The sequence below is a fragment of the Wolffia australiana genome, chromosome 2, assembly GCF_029677425.1.
Source record: "Wolffia australiana isolate 7733 chromosome 2, ASM2967742v1".
Taxonomy (NCBI): Eukaryota; Viridiplantae; Streptophyta; class Magnoliopsida; order Alismatales; family Araceae; genus Wolffia; species Wolffia australiana.
This window is the reverse complement of record NC_135836.1, coordinates 16,880,001-16,891,376: the sequence shown is the minus strand read 5'-3', so window position 1 is coordinate 16,891,376 and position 11,376 is coordinate 16,880,001.

The following is an 11,376-nucleotide window of genomic DNA, read 5'->3' as shown; positions in this document are numbered from 1 at the left end:
TTATATTCAATTAATCAATGGTGGACTCTATGGAAAACAAACCACAATTCTCACCCTTCTCCATAAGCAACGTCTGCATGAAGAGATGATCAAATAGGCTGAATAATATAATTTATAACTTTAGATAATTAAAGTTCATATTTTTGAATGCATAGCAATCAATTCCCAATATCCAGAATTTTGGTTATTCCTTGCACCAAATCCAATATCCAGATCCAAATAAGAAGACACTTACTGATGCCTACATGGGATATCGGTTGCCATTATACCTATATCCAATATCTGATGCCAGTCTCGGATATTAGAGCTTGGAATGAGAAATATTATTTTCTAAAAACTAATTTTAAAGTAGTTAATTTTTATGTGGGCGTTGTCTATCACCGAGATACAAGGGCCGACTTCAAATAAGGTCTATACTGGGTCGTCATCGGTTCATGTGGCCTAGTTTATAGTGCATGATCATCCATGACTGGGATGAAGATGGGACGGGACAAAGATCATCTAGTCCTCCGTCCCAATTTTTAGAAGTTTGTTCGAATCATCCGTCCACAGTTTGTCCCCTTGCCAATATTTTTGTTTATGTCCTATCTCATCCAAAAACTATCCCGTCCAAGACATTCTCGTTCCATCTCATGTACGGGAGTAAATAGTACATTAGGCCAATCGTAATTTTACATGTGGCACAACACGTGTCAAAGTCCAGCTGGATTTCTCAAGTGGATACATGACTCTCACAAGACGTAAAAACCGTTCTATCTGCCATCCAATGCCCCGTACGGGACAGTTTTCTTGTCCATGGACGAAATAATTGTTCAGTCCAGGGACTGGCAGACGAGTCTTTGTCCCGTTAGTTGTTCAAACTCTGGGACGAGACATTTTTTTCATCCACAGATGAAATTACCATCATGTTTGCATTTGCGCAATATAGGCCTTATGCTATGACGGTCCTGGTCTGATCAAGGTTTTTTTTTTTTTCAATGGCAAAAAACACGGTGCCGGGTACGGCCAACCTGACGGTTGTGGCCGTAGACCGATCCAGCCATGCCTTGGATGCCACCCAGGGGAATTTTATATATAAGTGGAGTGTTTATAAGTGTTTATAGGCGTGGAACGAGTATAAATATCCCAATTACACTCGGATCCCACTCGTCTACGCCCATGTTTAGAAAATGAAAAGATACATATGTGATACCTGGCAGGTGCTCGGAGATGTGTTCGTGTCGACGTCCCACCGGAGCCCCCCACGATGACGATGATGGAGTAATTGTGGAGATGTTCTCGCCTCCGTCAAATGGTATCGATGTAGTACAACGCGAGGTCTTTAGCCGAGGTGAGCGCATACCATCCCTCTAGCTCTAGGGTTCCACGCAATCCTCCAGTCCCGCGGGCCTGCCGTCGCAAGGATATGGCGTGTGCAAAGGGTCGGCATGCCGAGACGATCGACGCGATAACAGCCCCTAGCTGTCGGAGGGAGTGCCTGCCAAGAAAGAAAGAGGGAAGAAGGGGTTTGTGCATGTACCGCGTGGTTGGCGAGGGCATCTGCTGTCTCGTTGCCCTCTCGCAACTGATGTCGAAAGCTGGTTGTGCGAAAACGGCACCGCATGATGTCCTGCCATACACGATGAAGCCGCCACTGGGAGCATGTACCTACACGAAGCATGTCGACTAACACCTGTGAGTCTGATTCTACGACAATATTATGAAGGTTATGTTCCTCACAGAGGAGTAGACCATTGCGTATTGCCATAGCTTCGGCTACTATATTAGTCTGTGTGTCATAGAAAGAAGAAAAAGCAAAAAGAATGCTCCCAGGTTCCCTTTGGTCGCACCATCCACATTCAATTTAAGGATGCCTATTGGCGGTGGCAGCCAATAAACAACCCGATTCTGAATCCGTGTAGGGGTCGGGGTCACCGGAATGCCCGAGGGGCGGAGGAGGTCGCATGCGAGTGCTGATTTGCCGGCTTGAGGGGGAATGATGTGGTGGATGCGCCTGATCCATATCTTGACTCGACGCATGATATCCACGGGACGCATGGGCGATCCTGCAAAACGAGAGTTTCGCCCTTTCCATATGTCCCATATTAGATAAGCTATGGTGATGTATAGAATGGGGCTCCGTTTAGAGTATGTTGGCGAGAGAAACACCCTGCCAAAACTCTCGAACCGGGTCAGTGTAGCATGAGATAGTGGACGCCAATGGTCTGTGATTTGGCGCAAGCATTCAAGTGATGTCTCACTATGAATGAAAAGATGATCCATGGTCTCAGTATGGGGGGCTGTGGGACAGCAGTGGCAGCCGGAGCCGAGAGAGTAGCCTATATGGGTCACTTGATCATCGGTCGGTGGGCCGCGATGCAAGAGTCTCCAGAGGAAAGAGGAGACTTGAGGAAGGATCGTCGGATGCCAGATGCGGCGACCCCAGTGCTGGATGGGGGATTTCTCGCGAAAATGCTCCCATGAAGATTTGCACGAGTATGCTCCTTCGGGTGTAAGCGTCCAAATGGCAAAGTCGAGATTAGACCCGATTGAGGTACTCAGGACCTCAGGTAACGTATCTGAAGGGAGGTCATGCTGCTCTAGTACGTGTTGCGTGTTACCCATAAGCAGTTGAGCCATTGTTAGTTTCACTTCATGTGGGACAAACTGTGGATGGTGTGCGAGTGGTTCATCAGCATGCCTGGTGTCGAACCAGGCGCTAAACTCTCCTCGTCCAATGTGCTAGTGAGTGATCTGGGCAAGCTGAAGCCAGTGGCGCTGCCACGTCCACCATTGCCGAGGACCCCGAATATCAACCTCTCGATGGCCCCACTCGCCATACTTGGCATAAATAAAAGTACCCAATGGTGAGTATGTGGTGCGCAAACGCCATACGAGCTTCTTTTGGAGCATGTCTTGGACATCTGTGAGGCGTCTGATCCCTAGACCCCCCTCATCCGTCGGCCGACATGCTTTCTCCCAAGAAACCCAATGGTGACGACGCTCTCCCTCTAGGTGACCTGGCCATAAGAAACGTGCGCATAGTCGTTCCACTGAGCAGAGAACCGTAGAAGACAGTGAATGAACCGCGAGGGTGTGCAATGGGATACTCACGAGGACGTGTCGAATAAGTTGGATACACCCGCCATGTGATAGGAAACGAAGTTTCCATCCCTCTAGTTTCTTTCGGAGTTTACCCAACAAGGTATCAAAGTAATGATGCCTCGCGGGTCTCAGAAAGATAAGACATCCAAGATATTCAAAAGGAAGACATCCTCGTGGGTAGCGAGCATACTGCTGGATGATCTGAGAGCGCTTTATAGTAGTGGAAGGACCAACTATGAAGCTACTCTTCAGGGCATTGACAAGCTGGCCCGAAGCTTGCTCGTAGGCTGTGAGGGTACTCATAAGTTTCTTAATGGATTTTTTAGATCCATTGAGGAAGAGGATGGCATCATCTGCAAATAGAGAATGCGAGAGGATCAGACAACCCATTTTCGTAAAATACAGTTGGATGAGGCCGTGATCGATCGCACGGGTGAGTGATCGGCTGAAGACCTCTTCCATCAATATGAAAAGGGTACGCGAGATAGGATCGCCTTGCCGGAGACCTCTCGTGGCCGTGAAGAAGCCAATGGAGTTTCCATCCATCAAAAGAGAGAAGTGATTCTCTCTTTTGATGGATGGAAGCATCTACAAAAGAGAGAAGTAAATGCAAGCATCTACAAGATGGATGAACTCAGTAGTGAACCCAAAGCGGCGCAACACTAGGGTAAGGAAATTCCACTCGATTCAATCAAAGGCCTTCTCCATATCCAGTTTGATGATGACATTTGAGCCCCGAATATGAGCTTCCAAGGACTGGGCTAGCTCATGAACGAGCATGATGTTGTCATGGATCTGTGGACCCTTGACAAAACCACACTGCTCAGGCAAGATGAGTCGCTCAAGGAGGTTCCCTAGTCTGTTTGTAATGATTTTGGATGCAACTTTGTAGCATACATTACAAAGACTAATGGGGCGAAAGTCTCGGAAGGTAGTTGGAAGAGCTACTTTTGGTATGAGCGCTAAAAAAGTGGATTTCCAACTACGAGGGAAGACTTTGTGTGTAAACACCTACTTGATAGCGAGCACCAAATCGGTGCCTACGATGTCCCAACATGCCGTATAGAATTTCGCTGAGAATCCATCCGGTCTGGGGGCTTTGTTCCTAGCCAAGGAAAAGACTACCTCCTTGATCTCTACTCGAGTGGGTAGGGCTGTGAGGAGGGCACTGTCCTGGTTGGTCACCAAGTGAGGGATAGAGGCGAGAAGGTCCTCACTCACCATAGTTGGTTGTGAGGATAGAAGCGAGCGGTAAAATGCCACTCTTGCGTGTGCCAGCTGGGCGTGGTCCTGATTATACGTCTCTAGTAGAGTCGTATAGTTGGGCCTGGCTCTGTGACGGATCGAGGTGTGAAAGAAACGTGTGTTTCTATCACCTTCTTGTAGCCATTAGATACGCGATTTCTGGAGATAGAAAATCTCCTAGCGCCGCATAGCGTCCTCAAGTTGCTCCTTAAGTCGAACTTGGCGCTCTCCCACCTCGCACATCCAGACATCTTGCAATTGTCGCTCGACGGTAGCTAATTCCATCTTGAGTGCTTCAACTGGCGCGTGGACGTCTCCAAAGACATGTCGATTCCACCACTTCAGGTGGAGTTTGAGATTCCTCAGGCGATAGCTGAAGTTCTCCATAGGTGATGTCGAGATCGTTCCATGCCAATGGCTGTGTACAAAACGACGGAAGTCGTTATGCTCTAACCACATGGCTTGGAAGCGGAATGGGGGGTGGCGAACTCGATTACTCGAGTCCGGGAGAAGGAGGATCGGTGAGTGATCAATCACGATGGTGCCCTGCATCAGCGCCGTGATATTGGTGAAATACCGGTCGATCCATTGGTACATACGCGCATCGGCTTGACGCTGATTACACCAAGTCCACTTCTCTCTGATAGTAGGAGGCTCCACAAGTGATGTCTGGTGGATAAAATCGTTGAACGCTTGCATAGAACTTGGCCGAGGTAGGCGTCCTCCCTGGCGTTCGCTGACTGCCTGTATGCATTTGAAATCCCCAGTAAGAAACCAAGGGAGGTCAACAAGCTGTGAGTGAGAGTGAATATGCAAAGCGAGTTCCCCTAGAGGGCCTCCCGCACTAAGTGTCTATGTGAGGCATAGACTATAGTAAGCCTATAGGGCTTTGGAGAGGTTGGTATGTCAAAAGTGGCGTACTGGGTCCCTTCAGCTAGTAGTTACAACGAATAATCCCGCTTCCAAAAAAGCCAGAGCTTATTCGAGGGATGTCAATAAACATGATCCATTCCGAGTTTCCTCGCAATGGGAGGGGAGCAATCCGATGTGGTCATCGGTTCAATAAGTCCAACTATTCCTAAGTTGTACTTATTGACTAGGGAGAGCAGATGTGATGGCGCGTCACCGTCCGACACCGCAGGACCATCGCTCGAGGAGCCTGCACCGTCATCGAGCCCGACGCCAACACGCGTCCAGCTGACGCGACAAGCCAAAGCGACGACGCGTACACCCGGGTTTAGATATTCGGCGTGACGACACGCCACCTTCGGATCGTTTTATTTACTCGCTTCTTATTTTCTTATAGTTTGTCGTCTCATCTACGTTCTAGCGAGGGGAAGTTCCCATATGAGGATACCTTCCCCTCCCATCTACCTAGTGGGCCTAATAAGCCCTTTTATTTTCTTTCCCCCCCTTTTTGTAGTTAAGGGGCCCATTTATCCCTCCTATATAAGGGAGGGGTGGGCGCCCCCCCCCAGACTTACTCTTGAATTTCAATTGAAAGTTTTAACATAAGAAGTTGAAGAGTCATTCTCGTTAAGGAGAGGAAGAAGAAGAAAGAAGGAGAAGAAGAAGGAAGAAGAAGAAGGAAGAAGAAGGAAAGGAGAGAAGAGGGCTGCTGCCTCACGCCCCGCTGCCGCCGTTCCTCCTCCTCACCACCGCACGCCGCCAACGCCGCGCCACGCCGTCTCGCCCATCCGCGCCACCTCGCCACGCCCGCACCGTCCCAGCACGCCCGCGCCGCCTCGTTGTGCCCCGCACAGGCACGCCGCGCCCCGCGCCATCAGGCCGCGCCCCGCGCCGTTTGGGTCGCACTCTGCGCCGTCTCGGCTACGCCCGCGCCCTCTCGCCCGCGCTCGCCTCACCGCACCGCGCCGCCTTGAGTTCTGCCTGCGCCGCTACAGGCCGCACTCGGACTCGGCGCCGCGCCCACGCCTCGTGTTGCGCCCGCAACGCGCCGACCTCCGCTGCCTGTGCCCCGCGTGACGGACCGCGCCCGCGCTCGTGCCATGTCGTTCACCGACCGTCGGTGTCCCGCGCAGCGATCGTGCCCCGAGTCGCGCCCAACTCTGCAGCCGCGCCGTGCCGAAGCTCTGCCTCGCGCTGCGCCCCGTGACGTTGCGCCTTCCGTCGCCTAGCACTCGACACGACCACCCACATACGGCATTGCCCGCGCCTACGACGTCGTTGCTGCCCCGGCCCTGTGTTACGAAATAGATGTCGCGGGACGCGACGAAGGTACCCTCCCTTACTGCTCTTTACGTCTCTTACCTTTTTCAGTATACTTTCGTATTGCCTCCTCCGCGCTCGGGTTAGACATAGGTGAGAGTGAGACAAGTTGAGAAAACGACGACGATGTCTGTGAGAGTCTTACCTGGCTGGTACGAGTCGGGCGAGCCCGACGAGTTTGAGCATCGAAGCGGGATATCCCCGCTCGGCAATGTAGTCGCCCTCGACCCTCTCAGGCGAGGTTCGGGAGGTCTGGTTGACCCTACCCTAGGGGACCCCATCAGATCTCTGGAACGGCACCTCCGCATATCGGCACTAGCACGTACTACACATAGGGTTTTTGGATTTTCCGTCTACATCCATATCTGTCCATCCGCAATATTGGACGACTCTTGCCGTCGTGGTCCGATAGAGACCTTTATTCGATACCGAGCCACTACCCTCGGTGTCGACCGGACCACGTCTTGACGACGTCCGACGTCAATATGTGACTGGGTTAGAGGGTTACCGATCCCTCTACAATTCCAAACAAGACTTGGAATCATAAAACTATCGACTCGCGTGACGCACCCTCGATCGGGTGTTATATATGCGACGTGTACGCGGGGTATCTGAGTGATGACCTAGTAGAGGGGGGTGTCCACATCTGACTCCTCTGAGAGGGAGGCGACATCGTCCTCCTCGCCTGTGCAGGTGTGGCCCCTAGTATCTCCACATGTATCCTTTGAGCTAGGGAGTGGGGCTTGACGTTTATTCTAGCAGTCCTCTTGCTCAAAAGGAATATGTGATGGGTGGAGGTCGGGCATGAGAGTGAGTATATCAGGGGGGGGGGAGGACATGGCCAAGGTGGGGCGGTAGGCTAGGGGTGGGGATGGGTGGCGATAGGCTAGGGGTAGTGTTGGGTGGCAATGAAGGGAAAGGTGTGGATGAAGGTGAGCGAGGTGGTGGAGGTGCGTGAGGTGGTGGGGGGAGCAAGGCGTAGGGGAGGGAAGTGGAGTAGATGAAGGGGGTGTAGATGGAGGTGAGCGAGGTGGTGGAGGTGCGTGAGGTGGTGGGGTGAGTGAGGCATGGGGGAGGGAAGTGGAGTGGATGAAGGAGGACAAGGTGAGGGGGATGAGGATGTGGGCTAGTGGGCTGATGAACAGCGAGGGGCTGTGGAACGGGGGAACGATGAGGGGGTGTGTAACGGGTGGGGGACGAGTGGGTGTGTGGCCAGAGGTGTGTGGAATACTCGTGTGACTCTGCCCTGCCTACACATAGTCTCCCTCAGGACTTTGGAGATCCAAGAGGGCAAAGGTATTGGAGGTACTAGTAGATGCTCGTACCTCCTTACCTTTACCTGGCCAATTGCCGATAGTGGGGACAGCTAGGGGGCAGGGTAGGGAATGTGGGCGCTTGTCAGCCCCTTTCTTCACCCATTGGGATCTTGAGACTGTGTGCTTGGCCGTTACGGGCTTGGGCGGCATAGAATCCCTAGGTGGGGGAAGGTTAGGGGCCGGCACACTAAGTGGTGCAGGGGCGGGGCGTGTACTTTGATTCGGTCTCTGGATGGGGCGGCGCCCTTGAGAAGTAGACTTTGTTTCTATTATGCATTCGTTATAAGGCAAAGGTGGGAGGTATTCCTCTGAGGGGGCCGAGGAAGTCTGCGATGCCCTTTGGCGACACGTATGAAGTGTGTGCCGTAAGAGGATACAATGCGTACAGAACTGCGGAAGGTTCTCGTACACTATGGTCTGACGAATAAGCTCATGCCCATTGCGGATGAGGATCATGCAGTGGATGGGCTCTAGTAAGTCAATCTCGACACATACCCTCGCATATCTGGGGTGATTGAACAGATGGACGTATTTGTCAAGACGTATAAATGTGCCAACATCACTATCTAGGGACTCTAGAGCGGTGGGTGTGAAGAGATGCGACCTAAGCCCTGGAAAACCGATCAAGACTGGTACAGAGTGGGGGCAATGCTCCCGCGAGGTGCTAGTCTGTTCGGCTGTCCATCGATAGGTGTGCATTGTGGAACCACTAATTGTCCACGTGGTACGACTCCAAGCTTTCCTAAAGTCCGCTTACTGTTGGAAGCGAATGAAGACACTCCGGTGGTTGCGTGCGCCAATAACCACCGGGCCAGTGAAGTATCCTGGCGCTACATAGACCCTCATGATGTCATCAATGAGGGGACGTTTCGTCGTGAATCGCCCTATCAAAGTATAAGTGAATGGGGCCGCCATTCGCGAGACCTCCTCTTTCAAGAAGGCGACAACTCTCACACCTTCTATGTCAATGTAGTCCCGCTTGGGGGTCGTGTCATTGTATAGTGGAGGGAGTGTGACCTTTGGGAGGGGTTGAGTGGTAGCCGTGTACGTAGTCCCTGCTACTTTCGCCGCCCAGGTCGTCGATGATGGTTGCCCAGCCAATGCATTGCCACGGTCGATTGGCGCTCGATATGTCTCCGTGTCTAGTCTGAGTGGTGCGATGTGTGGTAAAGTAGGAGGAACAACTTCGATGGAAGATGCCAGACCCACTTTCTCGGTGTCGGTCAAGACCTCACGGGCTGGTTCATCCACGCTAGTCCGGTCAGCATATGGGGGGGGGGCAAAGTACCCGAGTTGGGCCAGCGAGAGTTGTCTAAATGTCCCAAGTATAAAGGTCCTAGGTCGTCTAGGTGTACTTTATCAAGGATGATCGAGTTGTCGTGGAGGACTGGATCAGAGGTGGCTGTATTGACCAAGTACGTCTGGTCAGGATTGACTAAGTCACCGCAATCAGGGTTGACCGAGGCACCATGGTAAGCAAGGTCAAGGTTGACCATGTCAACATGATCGACCAAGTCAATACGGTCATCCGTGGCCAAGATTGATCGGTGAACTTGGTCAAGATCGACTGAGTCAGCCTTTTCAACACAATCAGGGTTGACTGAGTCAACACAATCAGGGTTGACCGAGGCACCATGATCAGCAAGGTCAAGATTGACCAGGTCAACATGATCGACCAAGTCAATACGGTCACCAGTGACCAAGACAGCTCGGTCAACACTATCAAGATCAACCGAATCGCTTTGGTCAACACTCTCCAGGTTGGCCGTGTAAACCTGGTCAACACAGTCAGGTTTGACCAAGTCGGCTAGGTCAACAAGGTCAACACGGTTTAGTTTGACCAAGTTGACTGGGTCAACAAGGTCAAGATGGGCCAAGCCAGCATGTTCAACTTCGTCCAAGTTGACCAAGTCACTTTGGTCAACTTGGCGAGGTTTGACCGAGTCAACCTGGTTGACTCGGTCTGAGGCGCCCGAGTCGACCAGGTCGACTCGGTCTGAAGCGGCCCGTTCGACTTGGTCGGAAAAGGCCGAGTCGATCAGCTCGACTCAGCCGATACCGCTCGGGTCGACTTGTGGTGAGTCATCCGGGTCGACAGAGTCGACTCGGACTGTCTCGGTCGATGTAGGTGGGTCAAAGAACGCCACGTCAGCCATCAAGGTGGACCAGTGTGGAGCGGATGACGTGGAGAGAGCTGGGCTGTCGATTGGATAGTCCAGATGGGGATCTAACGGCAGCGGGGCCGTTGAACGGTCAACAAAAGCGGGCAGCGGGGGCGTGGAACGGTCAACAAAGATGGGCGCTAAGGGCTTGGAATGGTCAAAGAAGGCAGGCGACGGCGGTAAGCTCACCGGCAACGGCTCTTTTTTATTTATTTCAGCAACGTCCACGGGAGGTCCATCATCTGGACCGTCGACGACGCGACACGTTTCGTCGCCGACGGTCGAGATAGACGGACAAACAGCGCGCGCTGTTATGATTGCGGGTTGCGACACAAGATCTAAATGTTTTTGGGTTTTTTTAAAATATTTGTTTTTTTTTTTCAATTTTTTATGAACGTTAGATCCATCTTGGCAGTTAGTTTTGACAGCCTGGATGGATCTCGTGTCTGACAAGTCCAGCACAACCATATCTGACGTGGTGAGCACGTCTGATGCAGGGTGTGCTGGCATTGCCAGCGCGTCTTGGTGGGCAGGCTGGCCATTTGACGTGCGTGACACGTCAACCGCCCAGCTAGCCGTCTCTGCTGACTCAGCGGCCCGCATGGGATTGCGGGCCGTGAGTTTTCCTTTTCATTTTTCGGCGAAGTCGTTTAAAACATCAAATATTAAGCAAGTAAAAGATAAATAAATGAAAAATGAATTAAACCTGGATGTTCTACTCCCCCAGACGAGCAATCCAAGTCCAGATTTGACGGGATTTGGATTTGTATAGCGTCCAAATAAAGAAAAATAAAAATCGAGAACGAAAACTTACTTCTGATCTTCAATTGCCTCTAGAACGAGCTATACTGATATGTTTTGAGCGATTTTTGAGTCGATTCCAGTAGATTTCGACCTTCCGAATCCAATGGGACCAATTTCAGCTCATTCCATCCTTGTCCAAGGTCAATCAAACTTTACTCTTCTGCACGACAGATGAAGGTCTTAATCTTCTCCTTGATCCAGGTTTTTAGCAAAGACCTAAACCTTACTTAAACTTCGGTCCGATTCTGGTCTGTTCTTATTCAATCTTGGTCTGATCCCAAATGGTCTTGGTCTAGTTAGGTTGACTAGTCAATGTCAAAGGAAAAAAATTATGTTAATGATATTTAGAACTGCTGGTACTGAATTCCCCTTCACCTCCCTTCCATTGTTTCCCCACTAACTAGGTCTTTGTCCTCCCACACCTCCCTTTACTCCTGGAGAACTATCGAGGTGACTAGAGAAGGAAGAAACATTCAATAGAAAAAGATGTTTGGATGGGTTCTTAAAGCCCACATTCGAACTCCTCTACATCACAC